Raw genomic sequence first — 16,956 nt, 5'->3', positions numbered from 1 at the left:
TTAAATTCATACAGCCCGACATGTGTGATGAAGGCTGACCTTTTCTTGGCGGATTTATTTAGCGGTACCTGCCAGTACCCCTGGGTTAAGTCCAAGATAGGGATGAACCGGGCCCGTCCCAGTTTCTTCACTAGTTTATTTGTTCGTGGCATTGGATAGTTGTTTGGGAGCGTTACAGCATTTAGCTTATGGTAGTCCATGCAAAAACGTATTTCCCCATTTGGGTTGGGAACTAGAACCACTGGAGATGCCCATGCACTGCCAGAGGGGCGGATTACACCCATCTGTAACATATCCTGGATCTCCCGTTCTATAGCAGTTTTAGCTTGAGAAGACACCCGGTAAGGTTGGGCTCTAATTGGGTGAGCATTACCTGTGTCAATGGAGTTGTATGCCCGTTCAGTCAGTCCTGGGTGGCTGAGAACGTCGGCGTGTAGCTAGTGCACAGCTCCTTGATTTGCTGTCGCTGCATATGCCCAAGGGTCATGGAGAGGTTTACCTTTTCCACACCACCGTCACTTTTTCCTTTGTAGTAGACACCTTTAGGCCACTCAGCGTTATCTCCTCCCTGGGCTGTAAACTGACAAATCTTTAATTCTCTGGAATAAAAGGGCTTTAGAGAATTAATATGGTACACCTTAAGCTTTCGGTTGGAGGTGGGGAATGCTATGAGAAAATTAACAGCTCCCAGGAGCTCTTGGACCATTAATGGCCCTTCCCACAATGCTTTTATTATGTGGGCCTAGAGTGCCTTCAAGACCATGACCTGGTCCCCTACACTGAAGGAACGCTTTCTGGCATGTTTATCATACCAGGCTTTTGGCTCTTTTTGAGCATCCTGTAGGTTTTCTTTAGCAAGGGCTAAAGGGGTTCGGCAGGTGTTTTGCAGGTTAGTTACAAAGTTCAGAATGTTAGTTCCTGGAGAAGGTGTAAACCCTTCCCATTGCTGCTTTACCAACTGTAATGGCCCCTTAACCTCGTGGCCATATACAAGTTCCAATGGTGAAAACCCTAAACTGGGATGTGGTACAGCTTTGTAGGCAAAGAGCAACTGCTGCAACACTAGGTCCCAATTATTGGAGTGCTTATTTACAAATTGACATATTATGGCCCCCAAAGTTTCATTAAACTTCTCCACCAGGCCATTTGTTTGATGGTGGTAAGGAGTGGCAACCAAGTGGTTCACCCCATGAGCTTCCCAAAGGCATTCCATTGTTCCTGCCAGGAAATTAGTTCCTGCATCTGTAAGGATGTCGGAGGGCCAACGTAATTACACTGGCAAAACTGTCTGCTAGTGCCTGGCACACACTTTTAGCCCTGGTGTTGCTTACAGCTACTGCTTCTGGCCATCGTGTGGCAAAATCCATGAAAGTCAGTATGTACTGCTTTCTTCTGGCTGTCTTTTTTGGAAAAGGAGCCAGAATATTTACAGCTACTTGCTGAAATGGAACCTCAATGATGGGGAGTGGCTGGAGAGGGGCTTTGACCTGGTCTTGGGGTTTTCCCACTCTGTGGCACACCTCACAAGACCGGACATAGGAAGAAACATTCTTGCCCATTCCCTCCCAGTGGAACGACTTTCCCAAATGGTTTTTGGTTCTGTTCACCCCAGCATGGCCACTAGGATGATCGCGGGCTAAGCTTAATAGCATTACCTGGTACTTAGTGGAACTACCAACTGTCTCTGAGGATGCCAGTTTTCCTCGTATCCACCAGAAAGAGTTTGCTTGTATCAAAGTCCTTTTTTTACAACAAGCCTGGATTGATTCAAAGAGTTGAGAGGCGGTGAGTTGTTGCGTGCCGCCGTCCAAGCTCTCTGGAGGCTTTGATCTGCTTTCTGTTTGGTCTGGAACTGTTCCCTTGGTGCTGGAGACGTCAGTTCCTGATTGGATTGTGGACCTGGGCTTGGACCCTCTGGAAGCGATGCAGGTGATGGGGCTGTTTTAGTTGACTGTGAACCACTCTTGGCTGGTGCACTATGTTGGGGTTTAGGCTCTGGCTGAGCCTCTTGGGTAGGGTTATCTGCTGCTGCCAGTGCAGTTGGGTGGGGCCCTCTGCTGTTGGGGTTGCAAGTACTGGATTCAGTGCTGGCATTGGTTCTGGTGCTGTTTTTTTTGCCAGTTCCAGTTCTGGGACTGGCTCTGTCTGGGTCTCTGTGACTGGATTCACTACTGCTGTTGCAGACGTTTGTATGGGGTCCGGTTCCAACATCTTTGAGTGGGTCCTGGTAGAAGTCTCCGGAACAGAGCTAGGTGTGACAGCTTGCTTAGCCTGGCTGCAGGTGACTATTCCCACCTTCTTGGCTACCTCCACATGATTGGCCAAGTCTTCCCTCAACAGCATGGGGATGGGATAATTATCATAGACTGCAAAAGTCCACATTCCTGACCAGCCCTTGTACCGAACAGACAACTTGTCTGTAGGCAAGTCAAAACAGTTGGACTTGAAGGGTTGAATCATTACTTGGACCTCTGGGTCGATTAAATTGGGGTCCACTAAGGAAGCATGGATAGCCAACACTCTGGTGTCCCTCCATTTTGTGACCTTCTTCCTGCCCACACTCACAGTTTCCCTCCGCTCTGAGGGTGTCTGGGAGGCATCTGGGCCTGAGGACCTCTGGTGTGATTTTGGTGCAATGAACTGTAATTTCCAGGGGTTCTTGGGGCAGTTGGCCTTTACATGTCCCGGCTTGTTACATTTAAAACTTTGCCCAGCTGACTGGTCACTGGGGCGAGGTGGGTTGCTGGAGAACGATGTGGTGGGACGACGAGGTGTCTGGAGTGTTCCTTGGAGTATAGTTGGGGCCTTGGGCTGCCCCTGGTAGTAGGGTGTGGTCTGAGGGTTTCCCTTCTGGTATCCGCTCCAACTGTGACCAGGGTTGTTCCTCTCTCCTCCCTCCACCCGTTTTGTTCCAGTTTGCCCCGCCTCTCTGGCAGTCTGGGACTGCTTGTATTGATCAGCATAAAAAGCAAGACTTCCTCCTGAGTCCATTATTTTTATCCCATAAGCACTGCTTTCTATCATCCTTGGACATATTCAGGAATTGCTCCTGTATTATCAAATCCCATCTTCCTCCAAAGCTAGTTACATCCTGTCCATTGAGCCATTTCTCAAACAGATCTGTTCTCTGGTTTACATAAGCCACATTACTTAGTCCAGGTCCTCTCTTAAGGGATTTCACTTTTACTCTGTAAGTTTCAGGTGTAACTTGAAATTGTTTTAAAACCAAACCCTTGGATTTATTATAGTTCAAAGCCTCCTCAATCGGCATCTTATTGAATATGTCCAGAGCTCTTCCAGGCAATTTTGCAGCCGATCTGGTCATCTTGTGAGCTTCAGGGATTTGATAGAGTGTGCACAGTCTCTCAAAGGTGAGAAAATAATCAGCAATATCACTGGATTCATTATACTGTGGACATAGTGTAATGGATAGTTGGGGAAGGATTGTTAGGGTTATTTGGTATATTCTGCCGAGCCTTTGCCTTCTCCATCTCCAGTGTATGCTTCCTCTCTTTTTCCTTCTCCTCCTCTGCAATCTTCCGTTCTTTTTTCCTCTCCTCCATTTCTTTTTCTTTTGCCTTCATTTTCTCTGTCTGAGTTCGATCCATCTTTTATGTTCCTTTTGTTTTTCCTCAGCCTCAAATCTGGCTAATTGCAGCTTCTGTTGAACATAGCATTCTGTCCTCCTAACCTCTCTGTTTTTAACTCACTTTACACCCAAGAGTTAGAAATAAAGCAAAAAAACCAAAAACCCTGACTTGTAAAATGTTGCTGTGCTGTAACCTGATACCTTTCTTCTTTGATAGCTGTTCTCAGCCTACAGAAAACTCCTACAGAAAAATTAATTAGGTTTTTAAAAGAATTTTAATTAAAGGTAAAAGAATTACCTCTGTAAAATCAGGATGGTAAATACCTTACAGGGTAATCGGATTTAAAACATAGAGAATCCTTCTAGGCAAAACCTTAAGTTGCAAAAAGACACAAAAACAGGAATATACATTCCCTCCAACACAGCTTATTTTACCAGCCATTAAACAAAAGAAAATCTAACACATTTGGTAATTAGATGACTTACTAATTTAACAGGAGTTGGAAGGCTTGCATTTCTGATTTGTCCCCAGCAACAGCATTACACAGACAGACAGAACCCTTTATTAGCCCCCCGCCCCCCTCCAGATTTGAAAGTATTTTGTTCCCTCATTGGTCATTTTGGGTTAGGTGCCAGCGAGGTTATCTTAGCTTCTTAACCCTTTAGAGGTGAAAGGGTTTTGCCTCTGGCCAGGAGGGATTTTATAGCACTGTATACACAAAGGTGGTTACCCTTCCCTTGATATTTATGACACACCCTGTGCCCATTGGCTCACCAAGGCGCCAGGACTGAGCCACGGGAGCCCCACTGACACCAGTGGGAGTGGCCCAGCCACACTCCATGGCAGGAGATGCTGGGCAGAGTTGGGGGAGCTCCAGCCTCCCCTGATAATGTTGGGCGGGGGCTGATGGCCACGGGGCCCTGAGGCTGATGGGACTGAGGTCATCTCTGGGAAGGGCAGGGTGGGGACCTCGATGCCATGGGGTTCCTTGTTGAGGATGGGGGACATTGAGCCATTTCTCTACCCTGCATTCTCACAGCAATAGCATAAATGATGCTTTTCTCCTTCTCTCCCTGGTGCAGAGACCCTCAGTGCCCAGCTGGAGGATGAGGAGGAGGAGGAGAAGGATGTGTCCCCTGAACAAGACACCATCAGGGTCATCCAGCAGCACCTCCAGGGCAGAGTTGAGGTACAAAAATCTTCCAGCTGCACTGCCCCCAAGTCTGTCCTGCCCCTTGTTCCATCCCCACCCACATGCGGGGTCTTGTCCCAGAGAATCCATCACCCGCAATGGGGGGCACTTCTCCCCTGTTACCTGGCACCCCAAAGTGGAGGTGTTCATCTCATGCAGGCCAAGGTGTCCGCTCCCCGCAGACACTGCCCCAGTTACAACCCCAGTCTGTGCAGGGTGACACTGGTTTTGGGAAGAGGGGCGGCTTTCCCTGTCCAACTCCAGGGAGGTCCTGAGACCTGGAGCTTTTGTAGGTGGGGTGGGGAGGTCCCTACCTGACCATCTCTCTCTCTCTCTCTCTATCTCCCCCAACCCCACTCGTAGTGGGTGGAGGACAGGGCCAAACAGCTCCGCTTCCTCCACGCTGTCCCACGTCTGTGCTTCTCGGCACAGCAGCAGGGGTGGGACACTCTGGAGCCGCACTTCTCCAAAGCGGCCCTTGTGGAGAGCATTGCGGTGAGTGGGACCCCGTGCCCGGCTCCTGGGGTGAGGGAGCCCAACATGGGAGGAAGAGTTAGTGGGGCTGGAGGGGGAAGCAGAGGACAGGGCTTCCTGGGGCTGAGGGCTGGGGAGCAGGGAAAGAGGAAATTCTGACACTGATGAGGAACTGGCAGTGGGGAAATTGTAAGGCCGGAGGAGCAGCTGAGGCTGAGGGGAGGGAAGAACTGGGTGGGAGAGGGGGAAGGAAAGAGTAAGTTTGATGGATGGGAGGAATGGGGAGGCCAGCTGGTCGGGGGTGGGGGTGCCACTGACTGTTTCTGCAGAGCACTTTGGCCTCCTTCCTGGGAAGTGCCTGTGGGTCTACAGGGCCTGAATCTCACATGCAATTTTATCTCCTTGGGGTCTCTCAGGAGCTGATTGAAGATCTGCCCATGGTGTCTGAGCCGAGCTCCATCATCTCCAGCTCCATGGCCGCGGTTTGCAGCCTCAGGTACCAGGACCCTCCCTAACCCTGGTGCAGATCCTCTTGGGCCTAGATTAACCCCAGCCGTGGCTGTTTGCATCCCCCAGCAGAGGAGGTGGGAACATCCCCTATTTCCTGGCTGGGGGTGATTTCACTCCCGTAACGTGACAGTGGCCATAGGGAGGGATCATTGCAGGGGAGGAGGGTCATGTGCATGACACTGCCAGCGCCACTCCGGTGCTGCCAAGCATAACACGGGCTCCTCTCTCCCGCCAGCAAACTGAAGCCACCACTTGCCCTGGAGCTGGAGTCACGCCTCCTGCGGGCTCTACTCTACACCATTTTCACCATGGGCACGGGGCAGAACACCACCCACTTCCAGGTAGGTCATGATCCTAATTCTCTGTCCCAGGAGCAGGAGCGGCCTCTGATCCCTGCTCCCTCGCTTTGATGGAGCTGCTGAGAATAGGGGAGGGGTGAGCAGAGCAGGGGGCAAGCCCGGGCAGGGCGTGTGGGTTGGGGGGGGGTGACACAAACTGCAAGGGAGGGCCCCTTCCCGCCAGTGAGGATTGTGTTACCCCTCTGTGGCTGATCCCAGCCTTCCCTCTTCTCCTCATTCTGTGCTCTGCTGCCTGGACTTTCCCAGGGATCCTACCTCCCACCCATTGCGGTTTGGCTTTTCCATATTCTGCTGGGTACCAGGCCCTGCGCAGAGAACTGCTAAGGGCAAGGATTGAAGAGCCAGCAGGCATCCAGCCATGAACTCTTGCTAAGTGTCCCTGCAGTGATGTGAATGGCAGAGGCCAGGATGTACCTTTTGGGTCTGGCCAGGGCTCCCCAGAGAACCCTCCTGGTCCCCTGAGAGGGGTAGCCCCATGTCCCATGACTGACGGGTGCTCCCTCTTCTTGCAGGCTGTCAAGGTTCCTTCCCCACTCTGAACTCTAGGGTACAGTTGTGGGGACCTGCATGAAAACCTCCTAAGCTTACTTTTACCAGCTTAGGTTAAAACTCCCCCAAGGTACAAACTATTTTACCCTTGGATTTCCACTACCACCACCACTACACTTTATCTGGGTTTACTGGGAAAACGTAGTTTGGACACGCCTTTCCCCCCAAAATCCTCCCAACCCTTGCACCCCACTTCCTGGGGAAGGTTTGGTAAAAATCCTCACCAATGTGCATAGGTGACCACAGACCCAAGCCCTTGGATCTGAGAAGAATGAAAAAGCATTCAGTTTCCTTACAAGAAGACTTTTAATAGAAGTAAAAAGAAAAGAATTACCTCTGTAAAATCAGGATGGTAAATACCTTACAGGGTAATTAGATTCAAAACATAGAGAATCCCTCGAGGTCAAACCTTAAGTTACAAAAAAGACACACAGACAGGAATAGTCATTCTATTCAGCACAGCTCTTTTCTCAGCCATTTCAAGAAATCATAATTGAACACATACCTAGCTAGATTACTTACTAAGTTCTAAGACTCCATTCCTGTTCTGTCTCCGGCAAAAGCATCACACAGACAGACACAGACCCTTTGTTTTTCTCCCTCCTCCCAGCTTTTGAAAGTATCTTGTCTCCTCATTGGTCATTTTGGTCAGGTGCCAGCGAGGTTACCTTTAGCTTCTTAACCCTTTACAGGTGAGAGGATTTTTCCTCTGGCCAGGAGGGATTTTAAAGGGGTTTACCCTTGCCTTTATATTTATGACACAGGCTCTGCACAACACCTACTTAGAGAGCCTGGACACCATGCTCGGGGGCCTGCTGGCAGAGACCCCCACCACGGACAAGCTGCAGCACCTCTTGGAGGTGAGCAGAATGGGAGGGTCTGGGGGGGAATTTACCATGAACCCCGTGGGAGGGCTGCAAAGGAGAGACTAGAAGAACCATGTTTCCATTGTGTCCTCCCAGCTTGGACCCAGATGGCCACGCTTTCCCAGAGCCATCAGTGCAGTTGAATGTTGGGACCCTTCCGCCATCTGGGGTAGCGGTGGCGGGGAAGGGACGGGGGAAGAGGGAAGGAGCTGGGACTGTCAGCCAGAGCTCTGCACGGTTCCATTGAGCACTAACAGTGAGCACCAGGCCTGGCTGGGGACTGACAGACTGAAACCCCTGTGCGATCTGGGACACAGGCCTCTGAGAAAAGTTACTGGCTCCTTTCTAGGGAGAGCCTGAGAAACAGGAGAAGACTCAGGGAATCAGCTCTTCTGTCCTAGGGACACGGCAGTTCCCGGAGCGATTGTCCCCACGGCCCCTCCATCCATCCTACCAAGGCCTCTGGAGCTGGGGTCTGGGGGCCCAGGGCATGTGCCTCGATCCTGATGGGCTGTTGATGGATCAGGGGTTCAGAGCAAATAGACCAGCCCCAAGGCTGAGCTTTGTCCCAGGCTGGAGAGACAGTGACAGCTTGTGCCCAGCAAGATGTGGGCAGTGTCATGAACCCCCACATGAGGAGTCAGATATTCCACCCTGAGCACAAGTTCTCCGCCCCATGTGGAGTGGGAGAGGCTCGTTTGTAGAGCATGTAAGCCTGCCGGCTGACCCTCCCCTGCCTTCTTCTCCCGCAGCACCTCCATTTCTGGCTCGACTCCAGAAACACCCAGGAGAGAGCTAGGGCCATACGGAGCAGCGCTGCCCTGCTCCGATTTGCCACCTCCCTCTCTGGATTTGATGTAAGTGACCTTTGACCCCAGCATGCTGCAGAGCCAGGGCTTGAGTCAAGTTCCTCATCCCCTGGTTAAGTGGTCCCCCCTGGCTCCGTAAGGGACTGCGACATTCCATAGGCCACTGGCTGGCAGGGTCGTGCCTGGCCTCAGTGCCCTTGTTACTCTGGAGAAGCCTGGCAGCTGGTGCTCATAGAGAGCCCAGGCCGTGGGTCCCTTTGCTTCAAGCTCCCTTGGGGGCAGAGAGAAAGAGGGCTCTAGTTCCTCTCCCCCAGTGCCTCCTGCAGATGGATGGGAGCAGAGCTCTAGCCCAGGAGAGCTGGGGAGCTGAAGGCAGAATGTTGATGGATTCCCCCCTTCTCCTCCTCCACCAGACCTCCTCCGATTTCCCCAAGGCGGGCAACTTTGTGCTGCAGCTGGGTCTCTACATCTCTGACCCAGCCGATGACATCAGCCGGCAAGCCAGGGATGGGATCTATTGGCTGCAGAGGCTCCTGCTGCAGAGGAGGGGTAAGAAACCCAGCTGGGCAATGGGACCCCATAGAAATGAGTCCCTTGGAGACTAGCTCCAGCTGGCCATTGGGACACCAATAGAACTAAGGCCTCTGCTCTTAGACCAACTGCAGCAGGGCAGAGGGACCCCAATGGAAAGAAGGCCCCTGTTTTGGGCCCCCCACTTACTGGCCAAGGGACCCTACAGAAAGAAGCTCCCTCCTCTGAGACTGACCCCAGCTTAGATGATGACTCACACTCATCTCCCTAATTCAGGGAGAGAGGAAGGGGACGAAGATGCTAGGGAAGTTGGCTGCTTTACCTCATAGCCTGGCTCTGCCCTCCAGTCCAGAGAAATCAGCCCCCCCCTCCCCAGGGGGCTACCAGCTGGTGGGGGGACAGGAACGGACCTATTGAGACACATGGAGGGAAAGAGCCCATCATGAAGGCAGGGGCAGGGACCACAGGGGATGGACACAAAGCTTGTAGAATGTCACCAGTTGGGTAGCTAGGGCCAGATCCTGAAGTCAGTGGCTGTGGGGCGTTTTCAGCATTAGCAGCCACCATTAACAGGCACCCATGCCCAGAGCACAATGACCGTAAGGGTCACCTGATTACTGTGATGAATGAGACAAATCCCCCTTCAGGTACTAAACCACCTGGTGGGGACCCTGCGAGTCCATTGGGCCGTGGATGCCATGAGAACCCCAGCCAGTGTTCACCCAGCAAAGGGAAGAGAAGGAAACAGGCACTAAAGCCAGATGCCAAACCTCCCCAATGGGTGTGTCTTTCTCCCCCAGGGCTGAACATCAGAGAGGAGAGCGATCTGTGGTGTCGGGACGGGCTCCAAGACACCGAGCGCCTGGCGTACAGGAACATGGCCAGGGTGGGGGAGGTAAGGACTCTCCGCCAGGGCATTGCAGTAGCTCAGGTGTGGAGCTGTCTCCCCCTGCAGTGAGTGTGTCCTGTAGGGGGAGGGATAGCTCAGTGGTTTGAGCATTGGCCTGCTAAACCTAGGGTTATGAGTTCAATCCTTGAGGGGGCCATTTAGGGACCTGGGACAAAAATCTGTTGGATGATTTAGTTGGGGATTGGTCCTGCTTTGAGCAGGGGGTTGGTCTAGATGAACTCCTGCGGTCCCATCCAAACCTGATATTCTATGATACTTATTTCCAGCAGACAGTGTTTGGCTGCAAGAGGCCGAGGAGCCTGGGCTGGACCCTTGCTAACGGTCCAGGCTTGTGTGTGTTGCATGGATCCATGGTTACATGGCATAAAAGGGATCCTCTGGTGGGTTGAGTTAATGAAGGATTGTATCTCCAGGAATCTGGCTCTGCTCACTGCCTCCCTGGCTGACACCCTGGTGCCTGAGAGGTGAGCCCCTGGGTCAGTGAGTTGGGAAGCTCACACCAGCAATTGCTGGACCAGATCCTTGTTGGATTCCCTGCACCTCTGGAAGCACAGGCAGGGTGTGGGGTTTGCCGAGCACCAGGGCGAGTCAGGAAGCAGAACCTGCCCCTGCCCTGGGCGTTGGGTGAGGGACACTGAGCTTCTTTCCTGGGCTGAGTCACTGCAGCATATGTGACGCTCGTGGGATTGTCGGTGGGATGGGGAGCAGGAACGGAAGCAGATGGAAAAGGCCCCTAACCTCTAGCGGGTGAGCTGCAGGAAATAGCGCTGCTGGGAGCAGTAGCAGGTCCTTTGTTGTCTTTGTGAGCTGGGTTCCAGAGCGCGCAGACACGTTCCCACCATGTCATGGCACCTGTGGTGACTCCTGCTCCAGAAAGAGCTATTCCTCAGTACCTGCAACCTCTTCCTGAAGGGGGTTCCTTGGTCCATGGGACCCCAAAAGTTGGCTGCCCCAGGACTCTTGTCCACCTTGTGAGATACTAGAGGGATTTGGAGCCTGGTTCTGGACAATTGACAAGGGCTCTGGTGCTGTTGGTTTTAGGTCTTTGGAGAGATCTTCACGGAAGGCCAGAAAAGATCTTTCCTCCAGGCAGCGCTTCTGGCCATACATGACCCCCAGCTCCGTGTCAGCCAGGCTGGGCTTGTGCTGACATATTCTATCCTGGGGGAAGCCGGCCAGCTGATCGGGAATGAGGTAACCAAAGAAGGATCAATTGGGGAGGGACACCCAGGGCCTTTCACCTCCAGGCCATTGACAGTCACTCCCATCCCATGCCATCCCCTTGCACTGACCTGGGAGCAAGGAGAGGATGAACCCGGGCAGGTGCCATTGGTAGGTGTCAGCTTCTCCCCTGAGCAGCTCAAAACAGAGCAGACCCAGCTCGGCTATTTCCTAACAGGTGTCACATCAACATGACACGCTGCTATTGCTCATGCTCGGGGCTGCCAACTCCCCCTGTGAGAGTTTCATACCCCTCCAGGCCTCAGGCTGGTTCCTAGGGCCCTAGTATCATGTTATCCCAGCCACCACCTGCTCTGGGAGAACTGGAGGAGTCAGTCAGCAGAGGCTGCTGAAGTGCCCCATTCCCCAGAGCTACTGTCCATGGCATCATCTTAATAACGGGGGATGGGGGTCCCTTGAGAAAGGTTTCCACCTCCTCTCACCCCACAGCACTGCTGCCCAGAGCCTTCCAGCCCCTCAGCTGGAGCGGGAGAGGGTGGATAAGGGGATTCTGGGGAGTGGAGCTTAATCCCTGGCTGGGTTGGGAGGTAGAATAGCTCTCACAGGGGGACTGAGAGGAAGGGGACAGGAGTTCATTCCACAGTGGTGGGAGTGGGGTTGGAGGTCACTCGAGAGGAGACAAGATTTCGTCTCAGAGGGTTGGGTGCGGGTATCTGTCCCTTGAATGTGGGGAGGGGTGGGGAGGAAATTTTGCTGGCTCCCAGTGCCGTTCATGCCCTTCATTGCCATGGGTGTCGGAGGCTCTGACCGATCCTTGTTCCCTTGCAGCAGGAGGACGTGACAGCGGCGATCATGGCGCACCTGTTCTACATCCGGTGCTTGCGCCAGGTGCCCAAAGCGCTGCAGGGGCTGTGCTCCGTGGGACAGCCTTGAAGGGCCCCCCCTTCCCATGCCCAGAAGCTCCCACTCCCTGCCGCAGGTAATGCTCTTTCTTGCTGTGCCTGAGGGAGAAGGGCTAGGGGGAGGGGCCATAAACCCCACAGCACTGAGAGAAACCCAGGCCGAGCAGCTCGCTCTCACCACCCTGCCCCACTCTGAGCCCTGGAGCTGGGGCCAGGCCACATACAGTCCCTGCCCCCATGCCCAGAGGCCAGTTTCAGAAGCATCAGGCTTTCAGGGCCATGGGACTGGCCCAGAAATGGGAGCATCAATAGCCAGGGTTTATCCTCAGGAACCATTGCAGTCTGGGAGGGGTGGCCCGATGTGGAGCCCTCCCCTGTCGTCACTGCTCAGACCTCCACATAGCCCATGTTACCCCGTCGCAGTGAATGTCTGACCATCCCCCACCTGGCTCCCAAGCCACACACATGGTATCTGAACCCTTCCCAGACAGGAATGAAACTCCCCCCTAACACCTTGGGGCAAGGAAGGATCCTCCCCATCTGGCAGGTGGGGATTGAGACACAGAAGAAGGGCTGCGAACCTGGTCACACACTCCTGGGGGTAGATCTGGGAACTGGAGTGGATCTCAGGCTAGTCCCTTTCCCCAAGAGGCAACTTCACTTTCTGCCCTTTATTCTCCCCTCCTGCTGCGGGGGGGCGGATCTCTGAGTGTGAAATGAACCAGGAGGGTGATGGGGTCCTGGCACAATGCTTGGGTGGGAGCTCCCCTTGGCTTGGACCCCAGGGTCAAAGACATCTTTGTCATCTTGCTCTCCTTCTTTTATTCCTAGGAAGGGAGTCCCCCGATGAGGGGTCTCTAGGGATCCAGCTGGGCAGTGCCTAGGAGAACCTGTAAGTCATCCTGGTTCCCGCCTGCATGCACCACCCTGCCCTGCCCTGCCCTCCGGTTCTTCATTGTTGACTCTGGTTTGACCCTTGGCTCCGGTCTCTGATTATGACTTTGGCGTGACCCTTCTTGGCTCCAGATGTTGCCTGCCCACCTTGATTCCATATCTCCTTGCCCTTCTTTAGCCCCGCTCCAGGCCCTCCACTGACCCGCTCCAGCATTGCCGTCTCCTCCTGATCTTCCCCAACCACTCGGACGTTGACTACCCGGCTTTGACCCTCGGCCTGTATCTGGACTCTGGCTTGACATTGACTTGGCTGATCTTTGCTCTCTGACTACCCGGCTATGACCTTTGGCATGGATTTGGACTCTGGCCCTGGTTCTACTTCTGCTTTGTCGATGGACTCTGATCTCGGTTTTGACCCTGCTGTGTCCCTGGACCTTGATTCTAGTACCACTCTTAGCCTCGGCACAATCCTGCACCTTGCTGCGACCTGTGCTCCCACCCCTGGGCATCATTATCAGATGCAGTACGTGACATTAGGTGGTGCAACTTTTTGGAGAAAAGCAGGATCTCTGCAAGTCAGTGGCCTGTATGCAACAGGGACACACCACACCAGGTGTGAACCAGGGCCTCACTACATGAGCCTGGCCCGATGAGGTCCCTGCTGGAGCTGCACAATGGAAATGACTGAAAATAATGTCGGGGTTCCTTGAACCAGCCTCTGCCTCTGGACCTACTCCACCTTCTTGACTCGGACACCCGGCATTCCTGATCAATACCCGGATTACATGGATACCTTTGAAAGAAATGGGGACTCGTTGCCTCTGCACCAGGACTATGACTGCCCTCTTGACCTGCAACCTTGGTTGAAAGTTGCCTTCACCAGTATTTACACATTGGTGGAACCAGAATTAGTGGCTCTCCCTGTGTACAGGCTTGAAAACCGGTTCTAAGAGTTTCTGAGCAAATTAGCGTTTCCCACGGGTGCCCAGGACCTTTTGGGGAAGAAGAAATGTGGGACTCTACTATGTCTCTCTTTAGACAATCAGCCCCTGAAAAAAAGGATCATTTGGAACCATAACCCCCTGTTGGGAATCCCACAATTGTTGGCTCGCAGGAAATCTGCAAAGTTGTTCATCAAACTTCATCTGTGAGGATTTCCAATCTAACACTCATTTGGGCAGGGGACAAATGGAAGGCAGATTTCAAAGCACACTATGGACATTTTAACTGTCAGACATGCCATTTGAGCTAACTAACGGTCCCCTGCCCTTGCAACACTTCATCAGTGATGTATTTGGGGCCATTGTGGATCTGCACAGTGTCATCTATTCAGGTGACAGACTTCTTTTTTTTGGAGAACCAAGAGCAGCATGCGCACCACACCTGAACCTGGAGAGGTTTCGGCAGCATGGTCTCAGCACAGAATTGGAAAAGCGTTCCTCCGTCCAAATCTCCACAGAGTTTTTGGGGTACATCCTCTCCCCGGAAAATGTTACGATTGATCCAAATAAGGTGGAAGCCTTTCATAGATGGGACAAAGTTTGAAGTCCTCAAGAAGAGCAGCGCTTCCTTGACTTCACCCGCTTTACTGCTGCTTCGGCCCAGGGTTCTCAGAGCCAATAACCCCCACGAGAGCTCTCCTCCACATAATGGACACGTTTGTTTGGTCACCCAAGTTCCAAAAAGCCCACAAACAGCTCACAACTGCCTTCACTACTGCACCTATTTGGAGGCTCAGTGCTCATCCTGGAAGTAGACGCATCTACTATGACCACCAGGGCCTGCTTCATTTGCTGGTGCCAGATGTGGGCTGAAATACAGACTTAGCTTGACTGATGTGACTTCTGTGCTTTCACCAAGGCACCACGCACCAAACTCCTTGGCATTTCAGGCCTCTGGAGACCCTGCCCTGGCCATGAGCAGCCATTGCTAGGAATTTTACCTAATCAAATGGCCACATGATGGAACTGACTCTCATAGATCACCACGATGGTGTGCTTCATCCTCTTCTGAACATGTACCGTTGATTGATAGGACAGATCAGTTCCAAATTTGCAAAGGCCAATGAAACCTTTATTTTGCTAAATGTAGATTTCCCACTGATTTCATGTCATGCTACAAATGACCTCTCCGAAATTCCCAGCTATCGACCTGGGTCAACGAATCCATCACCTGCAAGAAGAATGAAGGGAACCCCTTCAGGACACTTGGAAGGAGTTCAGATACTGTATGGACTGCTGATGACAAGAGGGAAGCCATTTGCTGAAGGGAGGTACAAAGTCCCTGGCACTGACCAAATCCCTAAGCTCTGTCCATGGCAGCAGTTCCTGGCCCATCCCCTTTGCTGACCTTCTGATAACATCTTCCTCCCCTGGGTCTAGGGAGCAAACTCTGGGTCCCTTCCCTCACTCTGGCACAATCTGTGCCCAGAGTGTCTGAGTCCCTCACCGAAAATGGGTCTCTCCTCCCTTCTCCTCCCTGTGTGTGTGTGGGGGGGGGACTTGTACCCCCATTTTACAGACAGGGAATGAAGGTGAGGAAGTGACCTCTCCAAAGTCACACCGAGCAATGTGGGGGAGAGCTGGGAACTGACTGGGCTCTACAGGAGTGCTCTCGCCACAGGAGCGGCTTCACTTTCTGCCCTTCGTCCTCTCCTTTCCTCTTGGCCCATCTTCGAAGGGGGCTCTGAAAGAGAAATGAGCAAGGGTTTCCTCCCCGCTCTGTCTTCCAGGCTCTGGGATCTGTCCATGTCGCCAACAGCAATGCAGCCTGCAGCTGGCCCGGCTTGGGGAGCCATGACCTCATCCTGTGAAATCGAGAAGTACTGGCTCTCAGTGATGCTGAGATGGAAAACCACACACCCCACCCGGAGGTAGGAGCCACCCATTCCCAGGTTGTCCTGAGGAGCCACAATTCCTCCAGGAGCTGGGGAAGGGCACAGTGATCAGTTTATCAAAAGGTAGGGAAGGATCGTGTAAGAAGAAGGTCTAAGAGAGAAGGAGCATGAGCTACTCTCTGTATTTGGGCATGGCAGGGATCAAGAGAAGGGACAGGGGCTGTTAGAGGGCAATGGTGAGGTACAAGGGGTGTCAGAGGTGGGGGCAAGGCCTGAAAAGTTCAGATACATTAGAACAATTGTGCCAGAGAATCACCGGTTGAGGTGACTGAAAGCTCTGAACTAGGGCTGCCCAAAATCATCCTCCTCAGATGGGAACATCCCAAAAGTCTGCAGAAGCTCAGCCTCTGAGGTGAACGTTGTGGTCCCAACCTCTCTCTGCTCTGTACCTCACAGGATTCCCACTGGCTGTTCCAATCCAGGATGAAAACTATGCCACCAAAGACTCACAGCACCTGGGCAGTGAAGTGGCCACTTAAACCCACTGTGATGCACAGACCTTGCCCTGGCTGTCTGCACAGGGCTGAATTTCACCCATTCAGAGTGTAAGGAAATAATTGGCTGAAGGCCTTTTTCTGCTCGGATGTGGTTCTAGGGGGAAAGAACCATGGAGATTTTTAACCTGTATTGCTCCCGGGACTGGTGCTGCAGTGATGCAGAGAAGTGCTGATGCACTGGATTTTTTTGGATCCCTCCCCCGCCCCGCTATTAATCCACTCTCTTCCTCTCTTTTAACTGGTATTCTAAGGGCACCCCATGCTTCATGTGGGTATTCTTGGGTGGGCAGATTGCATCAGACCTGCACCACAATAAATACTAGTGAATGACATATGCAGACACTAAAGTTCTGCAGCCAAATTCTCAGAAACTTACCTCTTCAATGTAGAATCAGGATTTTGTTTTTAATTTATTTTTTGAAGATGCTAAGCAGATGCTACCCTGTAATAAGAGGAAACAGAAGCAAAAACTGAAAGAATGTTACTTAAACCAATGAACAGATGCAGAGAGTGGAAACACAGGAAAGCAAATGAATGAATCCTGTGAGTAAATAACCTGGAAGCAAATGGGGGAGAAAACTTCATCCGGATAATTGTGGTTCTTGGGATAAACATCAGGTTCTGGCTGAGATCCTGCCTTTTCCCTGGATCCCAGACCTGGGCTTCACATGTCATTCTCCTTATTTTATTCTGAGGGAAAAGGATCCCCAAAGGAGGAGTGAGGATCTTCGACTCTAATGTCTGCAAGAAGCTTCAGCCACCTTCACTGGTAGAAGTCACTTTCTTTCCTACAAA

General features: G+C 52.4%; 1 pseudogene across 1 annotated transcript in view; it reads left to right on the top strand.

The window, feature by feature from the left end:
- Window positions 1-11,905, top strand: part of LOC311522747 (interferon-induced very large GTPase 1-like) — a 47,429-nt pseudogene extending 35,524 nt beyond the window's left edge. The window contains exons 2-11 of the transcript in view: window positions 5,146-5,277; window positions 5,673-5,752; window positions 6,002-6,107; window positions 6,638-6,646; window positions 7,439-7,534; window positions 8,293-8,397; window positions 8,763-8,898; window positions 9,681-9,775; window positions 10,832-10,984; window positions 11,801-11,905. The product of the transcript in view is annotated as an interferon-induced very large GTPase 1-like (transcript). The remainder of the gene's footprint in view (window positions 1-5,145; window positions 5,278-5,672; window positions 5,753-6,001; window positions 6,108-6,637; window positions 6,647-7,438; window positions 7,535-8,292; window positions 8,398-8,762; window positions 8,899-9,680; window positions 9,776-10,831; window positions 10,985-11,800) is intronic.
- Window positions 11,906-16,956: the final 5,051 nt, after the last annotated feature.

The sequence above is a fragment of the Lepidochelys olivacea genome, assembly GCF_965140295.1.
Source record: "Lepidochelys olivacea isolate rLepOli2 genome assembly, chromosome: 6".
Lineage (NCBI taxonomy): Eukaryota > Metazoa > Chordata > Testudines > Cheloniidae > Lepidochelys > Lepidochelys olivacea.
Note: the sequence above shows the minus strand (reverse complement) of the source record. Positions and strands in the feature narration are given on the sequence as shown.